General features: G+C 36.0%; 1 protein-coding gene across 5 annotated transcripts in view; it reads left to right on the top strand.

The window, feature by feature from the left end:
• Positions 1–19,725, top strand: part of LOC110019923 (paladin) — a 113,952-nt gene that overhangs the window by 44,301 nt on the left and 49,926 nt on the right. The window lies entirely within an intron of this gene.

Genomic DNA, 19,725 nt, shown 5'->3' with positions numbered 1-19,725 from the left:
AAACTTTCATTTTCTTTCTCATTCTTCCGTTTTGACATTTGCCTTGTTTTTCGACTTTTCTCGTTTTCGGCAGCTGTCGGAGGCGCAGATTTTGTGCCATAAGTGTCGTAATTGATTTTGCGAGCTTCTAAAAAATATTTAAGCACGAAATCAGTGAGGAGAAGCAAGATTTGAGGTGATAGGTTGGAGGAAATGTGAAAATTGGTGATTTTGGGAAGGCGAATTTAGCAGAAAAGCTCTTTTGAGGTATGTATTGACAAATAAAGTACATTTTTGGGTTAATGCATGTTATGAACCAAATTTTATGAAATTCTATGTTGTATACAGGCCCCAGGTTGTCTATACATAGCGACGTGTGGACACTTGTCTTAGGGCTGCTCCGTTAGGTCAGCTGGAATAATCTTGTGCTAATTTAAGAAAATAATCTTCTATATGTTTTCATATGATTTTTAGTTTGACAGAGATGCATTTGAAATTTCATGCATAATTTAAATGGATATCTTCAATTGAATGTATAAATACATGTTTACTTCTCTTACGATATATATGATGATATGCTATGTTATGATACAAGTGATTAAGCGTACGAAATTAATTGTCTGTATGTATTCATTTGTTGTGCTTCATGCCTATGACATATATAATATCTTATAAATGCTTGATATATGAATGATCTAATTTTTGCAATGAATGTTATAAGTAGACTATTAGTGATTTTAATATCGTGAATAATAATAAAACGTTTCTTTTTTACCGTCGCATTAGCAAAAAAGAAGTTGAGGAGGCTTTAAAGAAAACCAAGGGTGGAAAGTCTGTAGGATCTGATGATATCCCAATTGAAGTGTAGAAATATTTGGGAGATTTGGGAGTTTCTTGGATTACTAAACTTTTTAATATTATTTTAAAAACTAGAAAGATGCCTGAGGAGTGGAGGAAGAGTACTTTGGTCCCCATTTTTAAGAATAAAGGGGATGCACAAGAGTGTGCAAATTATAGAGGAATTAAGTTGTTGTGTCATGCTTTAAAATTTTGGGAGAGGGTAATTGAACATAGGTTAAGACACATCACAAAAATTTCTCATAATCAATTTGGATTTATGCCGGGCAGGTCTACTATGGAAGCTATACATTTATTGAGAGGTTTGATGGAGAAGTTCAGAGATAATAAGGAGAATCTACATTTCATTTTTATTGATTTAGAAAAAGCTTACGATAAGGTTCCAAGAGATATCCTTTGGAGAGTTCTCGAGAAGAAATGTGTTGATATGACTTATATTCAAGTCATTAAAGATATGCATACTAGTGCTGTTACTTGTGTTCAAACTAAAGGAGGATTAACAAAATATTTTCCTATTTCTGTTGGATTACATCAGGGATCAGCTTTAAGCCCATATCTTTTTACTTTAGTTATGGATGAGGAAGTACCTTGGTGTATGCTTTTTGTTGATGATATTCTTCTCGTGGATAAAACGCGAGAAAAAGCCCAGGAAAAACTTGAATTATGGAGGTCTACATTGGAGTCTAAAGGCCTTCGTTTAAGTAGAACTAAAACTGAATACATGGAATGTAATTTTAGTAGTAATAGCTCTAGTGACAGAAGTGTGACTTTGGGTGATCAAATTATTAAAAGGTGTGAACGATTTAGATATCTTGGGTCCGTTGTCCAAAGCGATGGTGATATAGATGGGGTGTTAATAGTAGAATTCAAGTTGGTTGGTTGAAGTGGAGGAATGCTTCGGGCCTTTTGTGTGATAGAAAAGTAACGCTAAGGCTGAAAGGAAAATTTTATAAGATGGTGGTGAGACCTGCAATGCTCTATGGGGCTGAATGTTGGCCTTTAAAAGAGAAGCATAATAATAAGTTAAGTGTTGCCGAGATGAGAATGATTAGGTGGATGAGTGGTTTTACACTTAGAGACAAAATGCGGAATGAATATATTCGTGATAGGGTTGGTTTAGCTCCTGTGACAGAAAAAATTAGAGAAAGTCGCCTTAGATGGTTTGGTCATATTAAACGTCGACCATTAGATGATCCGATTAGGAGAGTAGATGTTTTAAATTCGACTTGTGTTAAGAAAGGCAGAGGTAGACCTAGGAAGACTTGGGCTTATTGTATTAAAAATGATCTTAATTTACTAGAACTAAATGAAAATATGACACTAAATAGGACGCAATGGAGAAAAATGATTCATGTAGCCGACCCCACGTAGTGGGATTAAGGCTTTGTTGTTGTTGTTGTTGTTGTTGTTGTAATGTTATAAGTAGACTATTATTTGAATGCTTGTAAGTACACTATGCAAGGATATAATATTCCCAACTCCTAATATTTATACGGGGACGAACCTCTGGGAATCGTTGGGATTAGGTTGTGGTAGAACGTTAAAAAGCCGTGGGTATTTGAGGGCTATGAATAACTGTTATGTTTGGGAAAACTCAACCTTTATCGATAGTTTATATGACTCTTGAGATAGGGAGACGACCCATGATGAAAAAATATGGAAATAGTTGAACTCTATGCATTAAATAAGTGAAATTATTATGATGAATTTTATGAAATGACATTCCTATGATAATTTACTCTGAACATTCTTTTGATTATCTTATAATTTCATGCTTATGACTTATATGTTACACTATAGTTTTGATTTTTTTTTATATTACATGTATTTGCTCTCTTTTCATGTTCTCTATTATATTAACATGTTATGATTTATGTGTAGGCATGTATAATTTCATGTGAGCATACATGTTTCTTTTTTATATATAAAATTTTATGTTAGCCCTGATTATTTCTTTGAGCTTGTTGTTGCTCATTCTTTATTGTTGCCTTCCAAGTAAGGGCAACGAGCACTGGGGCGAGTAGCTAGGTGCGTCATTGTACGACTTTTGTACGATAGTTTGGAAAGCTTATACATATGTTTTTGGTACATATTTTTGCTATATTGGATTTAACACATCTATATTGTTTCATGTTTTGGATGATATGATTTTCATGATTCCAAGTAGATATATGAAATGTAATGTATCAAATATGTTGCAGCATTCTAATTATACTAATTTATCATCCACTGAGTTCTAATTACAAAGTCTGAACGAGTTCTAGTGAGAGGTGTGATCAAATTGCCAGTCTCTGTCACACTACGATTGACCATATCGGGGGGTTAGTTGGGGTGTGACAAAAAGTAGTATCAGAGCGTGTTATTGGATGAAAAAAATAATTGAAGCTTGTAGGATTTTGAGGAAGTACAAATGAGATCAAATATGAATTGATTTCTACAAAGCTATAGGTTAATGAATCTGAGGTGGGTAACTCTTACAAATTAAGTTCACGTGTGCACGATAAAATTATTATATGTAAATTGCATGTGAATAAGAAATTGTGTCAATACAGATAAACATGTCTGGAGAAGAATTAGAAAGTACAGAAGGCCAATCTCGTTGGCCAAGTGCAGAGCACAAAGTTAGAACTGCAAATGTTTTGAACACAAATTAAAATTAGAATAAGACAAATGAGGACTGGAGTTACTGAGTTACAGGGCATTCTATAGCTAATATCATAGGTGGTAAACAAAATGACTGCTATCAAAAAAACTTCCACCGGTACAGAACCCAGATTCGAAATTGGGGTAGAAGTGGATCGACTCTTAAAGATATTTTATATTTTTGAAGCCACCTGCATTCAAGAGTGCTAGTGATCCTACAGTTGCTGAAGATTTGCTCTTAAAGATTGGAAAAATTTTAGACGGTATGATTTGTCTGGAAAATAAGAGAGTAGTGTTAGCTACGTTCATGCTAAAACGCGAGGCAGAAAGGTGGTGACAGACGTAGCATAGAGAAAAATTTCAGCTGACATCTCTTCCACAAATTCAGTAGGAAGAATTTGTTAAAGTCTTTAAAGATTGGTTTATTACTCCTTCAACCAAAATAACAATGCATGATAAGTTTTTCAATCTAACTCAAGTGTTCAAGAAACTTATGCAATATGAGGAAAAATTCACTTCTCTTTCCAGATATGTAGCTCACTATGTCAACACCTAAAATGAAAAGTGTCACAATTTTTTGCACGATCTCAGAGATCAGTTGTAGTTAGCATTAGCTCCATTTGAAATCAATGATTTCTCCGTGCTTGTTGAAAGAGTAGGAATAATTGAAAATGTATTGAACTTTTCCAATCAGCAGTGACAACCTTAGGCAAGCAAGCGAAATTATTTCGGCAAAAGAGAATACTTTCAAAGCAAGACACTTAAATAAGAAGATCAATAGAAGCAACCACAATCATATAAGACATTTTGTGAAAAATGTTGAAAGAAATATTTTGGACAGTGCTTAATTGGTTCCAGTAAATGTTACAAATGTGGACAGCTAGGATACATTCAAATAAATTGTCCACAGGAAAAGGACAACAAAATACTAACAATCCAAGGATAGAGATTGTCCAAAAAATTTTGGAAGCTTGTCAGTTTAGCAGAACTAAATTTTGGGGAAAGCGTTTAGTGCAAACAAAAGGTGAAACATCGGAGTGCAAAATTGAGCAATTGGTAAAAGCTCGAGTTTTGTAATTACCTCTCAAGAAGCTAAAGGATTTTAAGAAGTGGTTATATGTATGCTTCTAATTAAAGATTAGCTTGACATTGTTCTATTCAATTCAAATGCATCAGCTTTCTTTATTTTTGAGGAGTTTGCTACTAATTTCTTGTTGATATTTGGCATTTTTCTCCTACTCCATGTGTCGTTATGTCTTTGGAAATTGGGTTTTATACAAATTGAAAAAGTTCAATGTGTAGTGCATGTTCATATTCATGATAAGAAGTTGCCGACGGAGTTGATTATTTTATCAATTCAGACTTTTGATGTCATTTATGAGATTGAGTGGTTGGTAAATTATTTTGATACAATTGAATGCTAGAAAAGGTAGTGAAGCTGAAATTGCTTCATAAAAAAATATTTTGTCTCATGTGATTGGAATGCACAATCTTCCCTGATTAGTGCAGTGAAAGTTGAAAAGTGTCCGCGAAGTAGTGAAATGATATTTTTGGCAAAATTAGAAGTGCTAAATAATGATGTACAGGAATTGAAGAACATCCCAGTGGTTTTAGAATTTCTTGATGTATTTCTTAAAGAATTGCTAAGACTGTCACTGGAATGAGAAGTGAAGCTTAGTATTGATGTGCATCCGGGAACGTTTGCAATATTCAAATCTCTTTACAGATAGCTCCGAAGGAATTACAAGAATTGAAATGTTATTCGTGGGAAGTGATCGATAAGAGTTTTATGAGACCAAGTAATTTACCTTGGAGTGCTCCATTATTGTTCGTCGAGAAGAAGGATGGATTCATGCAGTTATATATATTGATTGTAGAGAGTTGGAAAATATGACGATTAAGAACAAATATCTTTTGCCGCGACATGGTGTATTTACATCAGTTGACAGTGCAACCTACTATGATGGATAGAATTAAGACAAGCTCGTGAGGATAATAGTGAATATCAAAAACTCCTAATGCAATGTCAATCAGAAATGATGATTGATATGACTTAATGAAGATGACATTATCCGAAATAACCTGTAGATATTGGTACCTGCTGATTCTGATTTGAGACAAGAAATTTTACATGAAGCTCGTCATTCAGGGTATACAATTCATTCATACAACTCAAAATTGTATAAAGATTTAAAGTTGGTATTTTGGTGAAGTGTGAAGAAGAATGTTGCTGAATATGTATCTTAATGTCAAGCATGTTAGATTGTAAAGTCTGAGCATCAAAGACCCAATGAATTGCTACAATCATTGTCAATATTTGAATGAAAATGAGAAGAAAATGCTATGGATTTTGTCATGGGCTTTCCTCGATCTAAAAGGTTCACAATAGTATTTTGTCATCATTGGCAAGTTAACTAAGTCAGTTCACTTTTTGCCTACAGACCAACAAATTCAGTAGAAATTTGGTCAGATTGTATGTCAAAGAAATTATCAGCTTGCACGACATTCCATAAGTTATTAGTTATGACAGAGAAGAAATAATCACATCTAGGTTGTGGAAAGGCATTCAACAAGGTTTGAGTACACAATTAACCACTGCTTTCATCTACAAACCGACTGTCATTCAGAAAAGACAATTCAGGTGTTGAAAGATCTGTTAAGGCTTCGTGTTCTCCACTTTGGAGGCAGTTGGGAAGATCACATTCTAATGATCGATATTGCCTACAAGAATAACCATCAGTCTAGTATCAAAATGACTTCTTATGAAGTATTGTATGGCAGAAAGTGCAGAACTCTACTCAGTTGGGTCGAAGTGGGGTAATGTATGTATAATGTTCGCTCTCAAGTTAGTTGATGAAGCTACTGAAAAAATCAGATTAATTAGAGACTGATTGAAAACTGCTCAGGCGGCTTAAAACACAAAGCAATTGAATTTGATGTTGAAGATTTTTTAATTTTTTAAAAGTAATGCTCATGAAAGGTACAACTAGATTTGGTCAAGGAAGCAAGCTTAGTCTTAGGTAAATTTGTTCTCCTAAAATTTTAGAAAGGATCGGTCTAGTCACCTACCAACTAACGTTACCTGCAGATATGTTAGATACACACGATGTTTTCACATTTCAATGTTAAAGAAATGTGTTTCAAATTCAGAGCAGATAATTTCACACGAAGATATTGAAATACAGAATAATCTAATATATATTGAAGAGCCTGAAAAAATTTTAGAAACTGATGTTAAAAAGCTAAAAAACAAACATATTCCTTTTGTGAATATAAAGTGGAAACATAGATCTAAAAAGGAAGCTACTTGGAAAACAAAAAAAATGCTTCGAAATTATCCCCCTCTTCATGTAAAGTCAGAAATTTTCGAGGACAAAATTTATAAGGAGGGGAGAGCTGTAACACTCAAATTTCAAGAAACAGGTAAAATTCAACAAATTGGTAAAATATCTCAAATTTTGCACACGTCAGATTTTTTTTGAAGCAATTTTATAAACTTCTATGCATGAAATCGATCAATTCGATATAAAATATTTTATCTAAATTATGAACTGTTTGGGAGATATTTAATTTTGAAGTTATTACTATAATTATCTTCATTATTACTCTAATGTTTCTGTAATCTTTCACATGTGCATTGTAGCCACTGACTCATGCACTTACTCGAGCATGCGTCGGTTGGATGAGATCAAACGAGTAGGAATTTCTTAGGATTTTCTTAAGTGTTGTGTCCCAATGCCATCTCCCTAGTCTCGGTTTCTCGCACCAAGGGAGCTCCCGTGATCCAGTACTGCTCCTAGGTCGCGAACAGCAAGGGGCGAGTGGTCAGTTGGGAGCCGTATAGCACGATCCAAGCCTCCGGGCCGATTTTTGTAAGTGTGAATCGCCCTCACGTCATTTGAGACTTTCATTTTCTTTCTCACCTTTCCATTTTGACATTTGCCTCGTTTTTGGTGCTTCTCATTTTCGACAGCTGTTGAAGGCGCCGATTTTGTGTCAGAATTGTCATAATTAATTTTGCGAGCTTATAAAACTATTTTAGCACGAAATCAATGAGATGTAAGATTTGAGGTGATAGGAAGGAGGAAATGTGAATTTATGTCGAAAAAGCCCTTTTGAGGTATGTTTTGGCAGTTAAAATATATTTTTGGGTTAATGCATTTTATGAAATCCTGTGTTGTCTATAAGCTCCGGGTTGTCTATATGAGGCATCGAGCTTGAGACAAGCGTGTGGGCATTCGTCGTAGGGCTGCTCTATCAAGTCAGGTGAAATAATTATGTGCTAATATAGAAAAAATAATATTCGATAGGTTTTCATATGATTTTTAGTTTGACATATATGCATTTTGAATTTCCTGCATATTGTAAATGGATACATGCAATTGAATGTATGAATGCATGTTTACTTCTTTTATGATACATATGATGCTATGTTATGATACAGGTGATTAAGGGTCCGTTTGGTGCACCTAAATTCGCGCGACGCTGTTTGAAAACACGTTTTTGTGCATTTGGTTTTCACGTCGCGGTGGTATTTTAAAAAAAAAATTGTTAAAACGTTGCCGCGGGTTCGATTCCAGCCCACATTTCGTTTGTCTCGACCCTGAGTTCAATTACTCCGCGACCCCTCTTCTTGCGTTTCATCTGTCTCTCTCAACGCGATTCTTCTGCCGTAGATATCTCTCTCCCGTGGTTTCATGGCTCCGGTGGCTAGGCATTATTTACGGTTGGCTATTTTCAGTTGTGAATGGTTGTTTCGGCAGCCCTTACATTCTTCTCCTTCTCCCCTTTTTTATTTCGCTCGATTTTTTGTGGTTTGTGCACTCTGTGCTATGTGTGGTGGATCACTTTGTCTGGTTTGCTAGATCACTTTGTTCGGTTGTTGGTTATTGTGGTGAGGCTTCGACTTGGTTTGGTGGTTGTGCGCATGATTGACTCTATGAGGTGTTCTCTCTTCTACCTCTCTTTTCTGTTCTTCACCTCATTGCTCTCTTCTCTGTGTTGCTATGTGCATTATGTTCGTTGGTTTCCTCTTTTAGAAATCTCTATTTGCTCAGTTTTTGTGGTTTTATGTTTTTTATACTCGGTTATGTGGTTTTGATGCTTCATGTTGCATCCATACTGGTTTTGTTTTATGATTTTGACACAATGTTGTTTGGATTGGTGCTTTGCGGTGATCTTTGGATTTTGTGGTGCTTTATGCTCTTACCAATGCTTCGGGTGCGATTTGTTTATGAACTTTGATATTTCAATGAGAAATTTGAAATTGGATGGAATTTGGTGTTGGATTTGTTAAAAACAATATTTTGGGTGTTGTATATGTATCGAATATTGGCTGGAAACATGAGTTTTGAATTTTAGTAGGAATTTCATGTTGGATTTGTATATTGTTATTTTCAATTTCATTGGAATTTCTGTGGGAAAATTGGATGTATATTGCTATTTTCGATGGGAATTTCACTGGAATTTCATGTTGAATTTGTATATCACTGAAATAACAGGAATTTGGTGTGGAGGTGGTGGGTTGTGGATGGTGTTGGTGTGGTGAGGAGATGGTGGTGTGTGGAGGTGTCGGGTGGAGGTGATTGTGTGTGGATGTGTTCGATGTGTCGTGTGCTGTGGATGCATTGGATGTTGGTGTGGTGGTGTCGGTTGGTTGTGTGGTGTGGAGGTGTCGAGTGGAGGTGATTGTGTGTGGATGTGTTGGTGTCGTGTGGTGTGGATGCATTGGATGTTGGTGTGGTGGTGTCAGTTGGTTGTGTGGTGTGGTGGTGTCAGTTGGTTGTGTGGTGTGGAGGTGGTGGCGTATGGATGTGTTGGTGTAGCATGGAGGTGGTGGTGTGTGGATGTGTTGGGTGGTTGTGTGGTTTGGAGGTGTCAGGTGGATGTGTTAGGTGTGTTATGTGGAGGTGGTGGTGAGTGGATGTGTTGGGTGTTGGTGTGGTAGTGTTGGGTGGTTGTGTGGAATGGAGGTGGTGATGTGGTAGAATTGTGTGGTAGTGTTGGGTGGTTGTGTGGTGTGAAGGTGGTGGTGTATGGATGTGTTTGGTGTGGTGTGGAGGTGTAGTGTGGGAGAGTTGTGTGGTGTGGAGGGTGGTTGTGTGGTGTGGAGGTGGTTCTATGTGGATGTGTTTAGTGTGGTGTGGAGGTGGTGGTGTGTGGGAGGGTTGTGTGTGGTGTGGAGGTGGTGGTGTAGGGTGGTTGTGTGATGAGGAGGTGGTGGTGTATGATGTGGAGGTAGTGATGTGTTTTGTGGAGGTGTGGTTTGCGGTGTGGAGGTGGTAGTGTGGTGTGTGGATGTGCTGGTGTGGATGTGGAGGTCTTGGTGTGAAGGTCATGGTGATGATATTGTGACATTTTGATTTTTCTTTGATATGCGATGTCGTGGTTTTCCTATTTATGTGTTTACTTTTTCTAATGTTAGTAATACAATGGTTAAAAAAAAGAGGCTGGTTCATTTTGCAATGTGGGATAAAGAGATAAAATTAATATTTTACGATCTTTGACTTAAGGAGGTCGATTTGGGAAATAGGTCGACAATCTATTTCAATAAGAAAGTGTGACAAAATATTATTAGAAAATTCAAGGAAAGTATAGATAAAAAGTACGATAGGATGTAGTTAAAAAACAAGTGAGATTAGCTCAAGAAGGATTGAAAAATCTGAAAGAAATTGAAGCGAGGATCAACGGGCCTGGGGTGGGATTTGGTGAAACGAACGATCGATGCTTCCGAGAGTAGTGGACAAAGAGACTTGCGGTGAACATTTCTGAAATGTCTTCTATTTTGGTTAATTTGTAATTTTTTTTTAAATTATACTTTTTATATGAGTTTGTAGGTGGCGCCTGCTATGAAAAAAATTAAATATAATGGAATAGATCCTGAGTTGGAGGAGAAGTTGAATCGTATGTTTGGGGGTGTCGTGAAATGAGCAACAATGCATGTGCCCCCAATGAGAAGCGGTTTGGTGATATCCCCGAAAATTTGGGAGCCGACCAATCGGGTGATTTCACTGAAGGCCCCAGCCTAGACCTCCATGAACTTCAGTCCACGAGCCTTTCTAAGCATTCGTGGGTTGAAAAGAGAAAGAAAATGGGAGCTGATTTCCTTAGAAGCCATATATCACCGCTGGTTGCTTTAATAGTATTAAGTGATGCAAATTTGTAAACCTGATCCTTTGCGAGCGAACTAACAGTGCTGATAATGAAATTAAAAAAAAATCTTAATTGGAGGGGATACCATCATAAAAAAATATTCCAAAGTTTAATACAAACCATTTTAACATATGAAGAATAAAAAAAAGTTGAAATCTAAGGGTGCGCTCAAGGCAGCTTATCAGCTGCGGTGACGTTTTGAAACCGCTACCAAAGCTTTTGTAAGAAGCTTCAGGAGGTGTTTTTGAAAACTGTGTTTGGCCGTATAATTAAACACGTGACGCGAATTGGGCCTTGCTGTCCCGCGTTTCTTTTCTCATCTGACGAGATTGCCTTTCTTCGCATATCCTCTAGTGCTTTTGCCTCTCTCACGCGCTTGGACCTCCTACTCCGTTTAACCCCCAACCTCGTCGACCTGCGGAGCCAAGGCCTTTGTCGGAAGGGACATTTGAGGAAATGAGTTTGACGAAGAATCTGCCAAGGGGAGGCGTTGGGGTCTTTGGTTTTGTCTAAATAACTTCGAAGTGGATCCATGAAGGAGTTCGGAGGAGGATTCGAGGTGAAAGCAAGCGAATAAGGATTCATCGTATGATTCCTACTGATGGAGCTGGCGCTCGATCTGCCTCTTCCTATTGAAGATTTCAACAAAGGCGCTCCATTGTGGTCATCTATCCCCGATTCAGAGCATGAGTGCCGCTGGAACCGAGATGCCATAGGTGAAGCCTGCGCGGAGAGGGGGAAGCGTAACGTGTCGAGTAGGAGAAGGGAAAGGTCTTCGGGTAGGAGAAGGGAAGGGGACAAAAGAATTTTTTTAATTTGATTGATTTATAATTAATATGTTATCAAATTAGTTATAAATATATAATTATATAATTATTAATTAATAAGAAAAATAAATTACATATTAAATTTAATTATTTTAAAAACATTCGAATGCTTATGAATTACTTTGGTAAATAACCAATTTACAACATTAATTAATGAATATTAAATTATTTAATATAATGTTTAAGAGATTTATTATTAATGATTAATTAGTTGGATAAGTATTTAATTATAAGTATGAATAAGAAATAAATTAAACTTAAATATATTTAATAATCATATCATTAATAGGTAATATTAAGTTATTAACTCTTAAAAGTATTTTAAAAATCATATGATATTTTCTAAAGGCATGTTTCTGAAGTGAGGAATTTATATTTTTTGATAGTGGAATGCTTCTAAGGCTTTTGAGAATTTAGATCTACTAAAAATTATTGAATAGTTTTTGAAGATTTATTCTAAACTCACAAACCAAATAGTTATACAGCTTATCCAGACCAGGGGCAGAATGATCATTTATCCAAAAACAACTGCAAATCAACTGTTTTCTAAACACACAAACCAAACAGCTAGAGAACTGCTTATAGGGATATGCTACAGCTGCCCCAAACAAACCCTAAATTTGTTTGTGTGAAATCTCCTGTTAAAGCTTAAAATAGTAATTCATCAGCTCTCTATAATAATTTGTGAATGATGATAAATTTAAGCTTGACCTAAGCTAACAAAGAGTTTATATCTTCTTAGGTGCATATCTATGATAATTTTATCTTGTGTTAGTAGTAAAGTGTCACGTATTCTTTAATGATATTCTTTTGTTGCAGATTGCACCACCAAAAAAATTGTAATAACAGAAATTGAGTAGTTATAATAATAGTAATAATAATCATTATCATAATAAACTTACGCAATCCCTTTAGTTATAACATAATAGTCAACCCTAATTCGATCAAATCGAAACATATCGAGCGAGGAAGAGGAAAGGAAGCCGCATAGGAGAAGGAAGAAGTTATGGCTATTGTGCAGCGTCGTGCACTAGCCATGGAAGGAGGAGAAATCAAATGAAAGAAGGAGAAGGAAAGTTGTCGAGCGGTATCGAAAACTTACTTGGACCGAGTCGCGATCAAAGAGGAGACGTCGACACTGTGTGCTTCTGCATAGGAAGAGGAGGAAGAAGAAGAATGCGTTGTTGCTTGCATCGAGCTGAGCTAAGGAGAAGATGTAGGTGAGTCGACTTCCGTGCTTTGCTCGCATGCTGGAAGAAGACGCCGACAACTAGAATTGAAGGATGAAGGGGGGAGGAAGAAAGGTGTCGTGTCCTCGTGCGTGTAGAAGAAGAGGACTCGAGCTCCTCTTTGTCGAAGCTAGACCGAGAAGAGGAAGAGGAGAAGAGAACTTCTGCGTAAGGCTAGGCCAGTCGACCGAATACTTGTAAGGTAAAAAAAAAAACGTACAAGTTTATTTTAGGCTATATAAATATATATATATATATATATATATAATTTAATGGAAATACTTATGAGTTATGAATTTAAACCACATATTGTACGTGGATGTATTTGATGTATATGAGAAAGTGAGTTGACTCATGCGTGAAATTGGGCTTTATGTGCGATTGGTACGAACCAAATCTTCCGAGTGTTTAATGTTTTATGATGTAAATTTGCTTATATTAAAATTATTAGTTTATTTATTAATGCTCATGACACATTTCAATTAATTAGATATTAAAGTAGAAGGTTGGAGGCTGAATCAATTAAAGCTGTAAAAGAAAAGGGGAATTTTGTGCAAGGATGCTAATCAAACTTTTAAGGTAACAAATTGTTAATTACTTGTGTGTTTATTTTAATTGTCTTTCATTAGATACATTAAGTATTTCTTTTAAGAATACAAACTTTTAAGGTAACAAATTGTTAATTACTTGTGTGTTTATTTTAATTGTCTGTCATTAGATACATTAAGTATTTCTTTTAAGAATACAATTTTTAACAAATGATGCCACAATCAGTTAATATATGTGGTTATCCAAAGAAGTGAATGAATGGTTCAAGTATTTAAGAGGTCTCTTAAGGCTAAGGTGAGTAATTATTTTCTTTTATATATTAAATTTAAATTTTATTAAATAAAGAATTCCTTTAATGCCTTAGAAAATTATTTTATGATTGTATGCATATTGTAGCTTAAGAATGCTTAATGTTTTTAAAGGATATAATTTAAATGAAATGAAATGAAAATAAAATATTAATTTATACAGGATTATACCCAGATGGTACTGTCAAGGGATGCAATGTACTCTTGCACGTTAAAAAAATGGTAAATGTGCGCATTCGGGTGCAATTTGAGGGTGTTTTCGGGTACATTATTTAAGGTGTCTTTGAACACATTTTGGGGGTGCCTTAATGCACATTTTTGAGGTTACTTTCAGGTATGAAGATAATCCTGTTATGACTTTTAAAAATGTAAAAAAAATGATAAATAATTTAAGTGAAATGGAAAGGGGGTAAATTTGAAGTTTTTAAAAAAAATAATTGCATTTCTCTTTTGGTCATTCATGCAGAGCATATCATAAGAATTTAATGCATATTAGATTATAATAACTCACTAAGTTATACTTATAATTGCAAATTAATATTTTCTTTTAGAAGAAGAAAAATTTTAGGTTGTTATGTTTGATAGGAGAGACTTTGTTTACCAGAGAAGAACCACTCCTGCTACGTATTTTCTTTATGATAGTTTTCTTTATTGTTTCTGTCGGTTTTTGATTCACTGTTCAATACTGGATTGAAGTGTTATTTTTGGATTTTATTCTTTCAGGATGCTTTAAATTTTAATGCACTTATGGATTTGTGGCTCTTTTATATGTATTGTAAGTTCTTAAAATGCAGATAGTTAGATGTTAATGTCATTCGACTGCTGCTCTTGCCTTAGTTAATTGTAATCACCCAACCAGGTCGTGATAAATATGGTAACAGAGCGATTAGGTTTGATGATGATCTAAAAGAGCCATTTGGAGATTAATTTAGTTTATAAGTGATATTAATGAAAGATTAAATTGTGGCTAATCATAATCTTTTTTATGCTATTTCAGAAATATGAAAAATATGGGGGATGAAGCTAGAGATGATCTTGTAGGAGTTAATGCACCCCTGCAGATATCTGTCAATACTGATGCATTTATTGAGATGATGACTGTAGAAATGCAACTGATTAAGAACTCTCAGAATTAGCGGGTTCCAAAGGAGAAAGTCAAATGGATAAATACCTGAAATTATTTTAGGATATGAGACCACCTCTTTTTTCCAGTGGAGGAGATCCGGTAGATGTTGAAAATTGGCTTCTGAGAGTGGAGAAGATTCTAGATGGATTGTCTTGTTCTCCAGAGAGGATGGTTACATTGGTTACTTTTGCATTAGAGGGAGAAACGAAGAAATGGTGGCGTAGAAAACTGTAGAAGAAATTTGAGGTAGAGCCAATCACATGCATTAGTGTGACGAATTCGTGAGCATATTTAGAGACTGGTTCGTACCACTGTCTGCTAGGACGCAAAGGCAGGACATTTTTATCAGGTTGGTATAGGGTGATCGCTCGATTATACAGTACGAAGTTGAATTCACCATGCTCTTGCGGTGTGCACCTTAGCTGATTCCTAATGCAAGTGTCACTGATTTTTGTCTGGGTTCAGGGATGTGGTTAGACAGCCATTGGTTCTATTTGAAATCGATGATTACTCAGTTCTGGTGGAGAGAGCTAGGAGGATTGAGCTGAATTTGGAATCTACTCAGATGAGGGACATTCAGAAGAGAAGAAATTCAAAAGGAGAGTCAAGTATTACAAGCGCTAAGAAGGTTGGATCTACAGTGTTGCCACTCAGTTTGAAGTGAAGAAGTATATAAGTGCGGAAGGTCTCACAAGGGTGAGTGTATATTTGGATCAAATACTCACTTTTGGTGTCACCGGCCAAGACATATGGCGAAGAATTGCCCCAATTGGATCAGAGAGCTCCAGCAGATTCCAGGGGCAGTGTTGCGCCACCTCAGAGGAGTCATGGTAGACCGACAATAGCAAAATCTTCAAGGTTAGTGTCAGACTCAACAAAATGTTCATCCCAAAGTATATGCATTATCATAGCAGGAAGCTAAGGACTCCCCTGACATCATCACATGTTTGTGCCCCCTTAACAATTTTAACAAGTATACTTAAAGCATCTTAGGATTCATGTCATATCATACATAAAATAAGTAAGAGTTTAGATATATTAATAAGATAAATCAAAATATTTAATGCGATGATTTTAATGATAAGTATCATATATCTTCGAGTTGATCGATAAGAGTATTATTTGATTCGGGAGTTTCACACTCATTTATAGCTGATAAACTAGCTAAAGTGATGTGATTGAATGTTATTTCAATGTCTATGAAACTATGTATTAGAATGTCAACTGATGCTTTTTTGGAAGTTAATAAATCATGTGAGGTGAAGCTTATGATTGACAGAAAGTTTTAATTCCTAACTTAATGTGTAGCCCTTGGTGAAAATTGATGTGATTTTAAGCATGGATTGATTGTCTGAAAACCTTGTCACTACTGATTGAAATAAGAAGATCGTCACAATAAGTGTACCTGGGGAAGCGGAAGTTAGGTTTTTTGGTGACAAAGGACTGACATCTACGATAATAACCTGTATTAAATCTTGTAAATTGTTGAATCATGGAAGTCGCGGTTTTCTTGCTCACTTGATATATACTTCTAAGGAAGTGAAGTCTTTGAGTTATATACGATGGTAAGAGAATATCCAGAGGTGTTTCTAGATGATTTAATAGGGCTACCATCAATGCGAGAGATTGATTTCAGTATTGAGCTCTTGCCAGGTTCTGAGCCTCTATCCAAAGCACCTTATAGAATGACAGTTAGGGGTTGCAGGAGCTGAAGAGCCAATTGCTGGAGTTACTTGATAAAGAGTTTATCAGACCTAGCACCTCATATTGGGGAGCTCCAATATTATTTGTGAAGAAGGATGGGAGCTTTAAGATGTGCATTGATTATAGGGAGTCGAATAAACTCATAGTTAAAATAAGTATCCACTGCCAAGGATTGAGGACTTGTTTGAGCAGTTGGAAGGGGATTCCGTATTTTCAAAGATTGATATGAGGTCAAACTATCATTAGTTGAGGATTATGGAAGAAAACACAGTGAAGATCGCTTTCAGGACTAGATGCGAGCACTATGAATTCGTGGTAATGTCGTTTGGACTGACAAATACTCCAGCTTATCATTTTTCATGGACCTGATGAACAGGGTCTTTAGGCGGTTTTTGGACACTTTTGTGATCTTTTCTATAAATCATATTTTTGTGTATTCAAGGGAGAAGTCAATCATCCAGATCATTTACATGCTGTGCTATAAGTTTTGAAGGAGTATACACTTTATGCCAAATTTTCTAAATGTGAATTTTGGCATAAAAAGTGTGGCTTTTTTTGACACATTATCAGCGGAGACGGTATATCTGTTGATCAGAACACGGTCAAGGCGATTGCAGATTGGTCAAGACCTACTACTGTTACTGAGGTCAGGAGTTTTCTAGGTCTGGCTAGTTATTATAGGAGATTTGTTGAGAGGTTTTCACAGTCGTTGTCAGGGTTGACTCAAAAGACAGTAAAGTTTGATTTGTCAGATCGTTGTGAGGAGGCTTTTCAAAAGCTAAAGGCTTGCTTAATGTCTGTTGCAGTTTAGTCTTTCCTTTAGGTTCTCTGATGGATTTTAGATTTTCAGCGATGCGTTTGGGTTGTATATTGTTGCAGCATGGTAGGGTCATTGTTTATGCATCACAACAATTGTAGAATCATGAAAGGAACTATCCTACAAATGACTTGGAGCTTGTTGTTATTGTTTTGCACTCAAGCTCTACAGGCATTTTCTGTATGGAGTTAGATGCGAAGTTTTTATTGACCACCAGAGTTTGAAATATATTTTCACTCGAAAAGAGTTGAACCTGAGGCTGAGAAGATAACTTAAATTTATTAAAAATTATAATTTATATATTCAATATCATCCAGGGAAAACAAATGTTGTTGATGCGCTGAGTAGAAAAGCTTCTGGTAATTTGAATTATTTATTTACTCAGCAGGGGCGGTTAGTTAGAGATCTAGAGAAGTTGAAGCTGACTAGAGTTTTTTCTGGTGATGAGAACATAGTTCAACTATATCAGTTGACAATACAATCAACTTTATAGGGTAGAATTGAAGATTCTTTAGCCAGAGACAACATTATTCAGAAAGTTCTTGAGTAGATTAAGACATGCAGTTTAGAGAAGTATGAGCTGGATCAGGATGGTTTATTAATGTATAAAGAAAGTGTTTATGTTCCAGATGTTGATGACACGAGGAAAGAAATTCTGGAGGAAACACATTTATCTGGATATATTATTCATCCGAGCAATAAAATGTATCAGGATCTCAAAGAAGCATTTTGGTTGTCAGGATTGAAGATAAATGTGACAAAATTTGTGCTCAAGTGTCCTTGGCGCCTAATGAAGGCAGATCATCACCGTTTTGTAGGTTAGTTGTAGCCTTTATCGATTCCAGAGTAGAAATAGGAGGAGATTGCGATGGTTTTTGTAATTGGTTTGCCTAGATCACATCATAATCATGATGTTATTTGGGTAATTATCGATAAACTTACCAAATATGTCCATTTCTTTCTAATTAGGCAGACAAATCCTGTTGAGAAACTAGCCAAATTATATGTGGGTCAGATTGTGAGCTTGCATGGAGTGCCGAAGTCTATTATTTCTGACAGAGATGACAAGTTTATTTCCGGATAATGGAAAAAGGTTCAGGAAGCTTTGGGCACTCGACTGACTTCAGTACAACATTTCATCCTCAGACAGATGGTCATTCAGAGAGAACTATTCCAACCTTAGAGAATCTACTAAGGTTATGTGTACTTGACTTTGGTGGAGGTTGGGAATCACATGTACCTTTAAGAGAGTTTGTGTATAATAACAATTATCAAGTTAGGATTGGGATGAGTCCATATGAAGCCCTGTATGGAAGGAAGTGCAGAACACCTCTATGTTGGGCTGAAACAATTGAAAGATCATTGGAGCTGATTTAGTTGATGATGTCACTGAGAAGATTAGATTGACCAGAGATAGAATCAGAACAGCAGAATGGGCAAAGGTAATACTATGATGATAAGCACAAACCTATTGAATTTGAATTTGAGAGTTTGTTTTTGTTAAGGTCAGTCCATTGAAAGGTGTGCAATGATTTGGGAAGACAGAAAAATTTAGTCCCAAATTTGTCAGTCCTTTTGAGATTGTGGCTTATAAATTGGCTTTACTAGATCATATGTAGGGAGTGTAGTGCATAATGTTTTCCACTTTTCTTCACTCAAAAATGTATATTGCAGATGAAGCTAGTAGGGTGATAGCGGACTCGGTTGATATTCAACTTGATTCGACTTATATTGAGGAGCATGAAAGGATTTTAGATTATAATATGAAGAAACTGCGGAACAGAGAGATCCCTTTTGTGAAGATTTTATGGACGCATGGATGAGAAAAAGATGCTACATGGGAGGGCTCTGAGATGTAAGAAAGTTATCCGCAACTTTTCAATTGAGATATATTCACTTTCATGATTATTTTCAAAATTTGAGAAGAATTTTTATAAGAATAGAAGATTGTATTAACAAAAATTATCTAGTTATAGTAATAACAATAATAATAATAATAATAAACTGACGCATCCCTTTAGTTACAACATAACAGTCTCAACCCTCATTCGATCGAATCGAAACATAACGAGCGAGGAAGAGGAAAGCAAGCCGCATAGAAGGAAGAAGTTACGACTTCTGTGAAGCGTCGTGCTGTAGACTTGCTTGGACCGAGCTGCGATCGAAGAGGAGATGTCGATGTTGTGTGCTCGCAGAGGAAGAGGAAGAAGAAGAATGCAGGTGGTGTCAACTTTTAGCCGACTTAAGGAGAAGCGGTAGGTGGGTTTAGTTTAGTCGTTGCTCGCATGCTGGAAGAAAACGTAGGCAGCTTGGACCGAAGGCTGAAGGTTGGAGGAAGAAAGGTGTCGTGCCTTTGTGCATGTAGAACAAGAGGACTCGAGCTCCTCTGTGTTGAAGCTAGATAGAGAAGAGGAAGAGGAGAGAACTGGTATGTAAGGTTAGGGCAACCGATTGAATACTTGTAGGGTAATAAAAATGCATGAGTTTATTTTAATTAATATAAATTTAGTTTATTTAAAATTATATATATATA

Source organism: Phalaenopsis equestris, unplaced genomic scaffold, assembly GCF_001263595.1.
Source record: "Phalaenopsis equestris unplaced genomic scaffold, ASM126359v1 Scaffold000088, whole genome shotgun sequence".
NCBI classification, from domain to species: domain Eukaryota; kingdom Viridiplantae; phylum Streptophyta; class Magnoliopsida; order Asparagales; family Orchidaceae; genus Phalaenopsis; species Phalaenopsis equestris.
Note: the sequence above shows the minus strand (reverse complement) of the source record. Positions and strands in the feature narration are given on the sequence as shown.